The following is a 3,534-nucleotide window of genomic DNA, read 5'->3' as shown; positions in this document are numbered from 1 at the left end:
TTCGCGTAGCGGGAAATTTAAAAAGTTGTATCTTCCCAAGTATAGAACTTGAAGTTCCTGATAAAATGATATCAAGGAATTGTATATTGGTAAAAAAAGGAATTGTAATCTATATTTTTGAAAATATACAATTCCTTGATAATATTAAAAATAAAATGGAACATATTAATATGATTAAATGACAAAAAGGTACTACGGGTTAGGTTTGGGTTTAGACATATTCATAGTTCAATTTTCAAATTCAGTCATTCAAAACTTTTGAGTTTGTATGTTTGGCTGCACCGGTAGATACCTTCATACAATCGGGATACCACATTCTAATTGTTGCAGGGTGTTGTTGTTAATAGAGTTGGATGGAGTGTTGTCTCATTGGCACTCATACCACATCGTCTTATATCTATTGTCAATATAGATACGATCCACTTTAACCCATTGATCTTACAATTAATCTTATTCTCAAAGGTAATCAATTCAACTTGTCGGAAGAACTTTAGTCATTTTCGTAATCAGTGCTACCTATAAACATTGATTTGTTTTTATAAATTAAGACAAAACCATGCACGTGTATACATAGAATTACAGTGTTGAAACTTTTGGTCTTCACTGAATGCTTATATTTTGGCAATGCACATGTACTGCAGTACAATGTCTTGCTTTTCTAGGCTCGTTCTTGAAATTGTACATTAAACCCGTTGGGCACGGTCTAAGGCTGATTGCTGTTCTATTCAATGTGTTGCATTTCATCTATAGCTTTAAGCAGAGACATACAATACCATTATATAGGTTTCCGCTGCTTTAGATCTCTTCAGTACTTTGTAGTTGTGTGTTGTGCTTCATGTAGATCTAAAATTAGCTTCGTTTTAAAAGCACTAAAATTTCTTTAAAGACAGTATATAAGATTCGGGAAATGCAAGTGATTTGAATTACCACTTTTTGTGAGAAATAACACTATTTATGAGTCTTGTTTGGTCCTGGAGTGGTTATCATTGTTGTCCCGAGGCTGTACGTGCTTGCAGGTAATTTTGTACACGTTCGTACATTTTTTGTTTCTTCAGTAAAATCCTGCATGGCAATTTTATTTTTTGCTTGTTTTATATGCTTTCTTGCCATCTTGCAGTCGGTATACACACATATATATATATATATATATATATTTCACTCTTTTGGTCTTTTGGAAAATATTGTTTGTGCTGTTTTTAGACCCTTCTACAACGAAATTTGTTTGACATGCACACGTATAAAAATTGCGGTTTTTATCCAACGCAATCATAGGTTTGAACGTAGTTTTCAATTTTGACTCGTATCGATTTAAACAAAACACAACTGATGTTCTTTAACCCTGCTGACTGCCATTGACGATTGCCAAATAAAATTGATCACAAGATAACAAAATGGATCTGAATATAAATTTAATACGTCACAGAAAGAAAAAAAATTGTTAACTTATATATATATATATAAAGGCGCTTGCATACACCTGGGAACAGTATATCTAACGTCAATATAATATGTTCCTGCATACACCATACAAAATAATTTTTACATTAAAAATTATTCATAGTTTTCCTATGGTTGCCTCTCATTTGCTGACTTCTCTTCTACTAGTATCTCAATGATTGTCTTGCGTGCTGTATGGATTTCTAAGAGACCATGCACCAGACCTGTAATTTTCAAATTTATGCTCATTTTACATGGACGTACCTGTTATAAAAACACGCATCAGTAAGTTCGCGTAGCGGGAAATTTAAAAAGTGGTGTCATTTTTTTTTAATTCACAACAGTACTGACCAGATTATGGCATTTTTCTTTAATTTGCATTTGTACTTATAGACTGTGCTTGCAAAGATGTATTATAAGTCACTGGTGCAGGCTTTGTATGTGCTTTTAGAGTTAGCTTTTATATAATATACCAGAGTTTTGCCGCTTATATACTATGTATTTGCATGCTTTAAAAAAAATGATTGCCAACGATACAACTCTACACAAGAAACCACAAAATTGAAAACAACACGTTTAATGATTTCGTGCATCCGAAGCGCCTTTCTGGATTTTAACCTTCATCAGGAACGCTCAAATGGATGTATAAGTACCGACACAGTTGAAGAGATGTATTTCAAAAATACAAATTTATATAGTCAAATTCAGCTAAGGTCAACTTTGCCTGAGGAAGTTGAAACCTTAGTTTCTTTATAATTATAGACAATTTTAGAAATGTCTATATTATAAATCAGGTCTATATCATAAATCAGGTCTATATTATAGATCAGGTCAGTACCGAAGTACTGACTATTGAGCTGATAATACCCTCGGGGACTGATAGTCCACCAGCAGAGGTATCAACCAGTGATGTAAAAACATGACACATGCTTTTGTTTTGTATTCCATATCAGGATCCTGCAATTCGTTGGTTCGAGTGTTGTTGTTTGTTGTCTATTATATTTGGTTTTGTATGTATATTTTTTGTGGCATACACCAGGCCGGCCATTTATCATTTCACATTTTGACATACCAGGCTTCTTAAAAACAAATATAGCTTTCTATACGGCATGACGAGTTTTGCTCATTGAATTGGGCACACGATCATGGGCCATTGGTCCAACTCCTTTGGTATCAGGTATAAATTTTTATTAATTTCACTCTTTTCGAAATGTGATTTTCATTGTTCGAAATACTCAGGATTTTCTATTCTCCCAGGAACAGAGTATACACTTAGCTTTATTTGGACTTACGGAATCCCGAGCACGCACACAGTGCTCTCCAACTTCGTACTTACTTTGGCCTTTTCATTTGTTTTAGGATCACAGTCTTTTTTAGACGAAGCACGCGTCTGGTGTACACACTAATAAATGTAAAAATAGGAAGATGTGATTTGACTTAATTGGAATTGAGATAAATCTTCTGCCACCTGACGTAGAAGTCAGCAACTATATATAAGTCATCGTATATGGCCTTCAACAATGAGCAAAATCCACGCCAGATAGCAAGCTTCAAAATGCAAAAACATGTAACGAATAACAAAACAGTTGTTGGCATGACACGGGTTACGTTCTTCTCATATATGTTATGATGGTATATATGATACTAAACCTCTAACGGGAAGGATTGTGCCTGATATTCATATGATAAAATCATAATCTTTCAATCAGTTTAATTGAAGTTTAATTGAAGTCTGGCATGTCAGTTAACTACTAGTAGTCTGTTGTTATGCATGTCAGTTAACTGCTAGTTGCCTGTTGTTATTTATTTATTATTGTCATTTTGTTTATTTTCTTTGGTTACATCTTCTGACATCAGACTCGGACTTCTAGCTCTTGGATTGAATTTTAATGTGCATATTGTTATACGTTTACTTTTCTACATTGGCTAGAGGTATAGGGGGAAGTTTGAGATCTCATAAACATGTTTAACCTTGTCGCATTGTTTGCGCCTGTCCCAAGTCAGGAGCCTCTTGCCTTTGTTAGTCTTGTATTACTAGTATTTTAATTTTAGTTTCTTGTGTACAATTTGGAGTTTAGTATGGCGTTCATTATTACT

The sequence above is a fragment of the Mytilus trossulus genome, chromosome 9, assembly GCF_036588685.1.
Source record: "Mytilus trossulus isolate FHL-02 chromosome 9, PNRI_Mtr1.1.1.hap1, whole genome shotgun sequence".
Lineage (NCBI taxonomy): Eukaryota > Metazoa > Mollusca > Bivalvia > Mytilida > Mytilidae > Mytilus > Mytilus trossulus.
Note: the sequence above shows the minus strand (reverse complement) of the source record.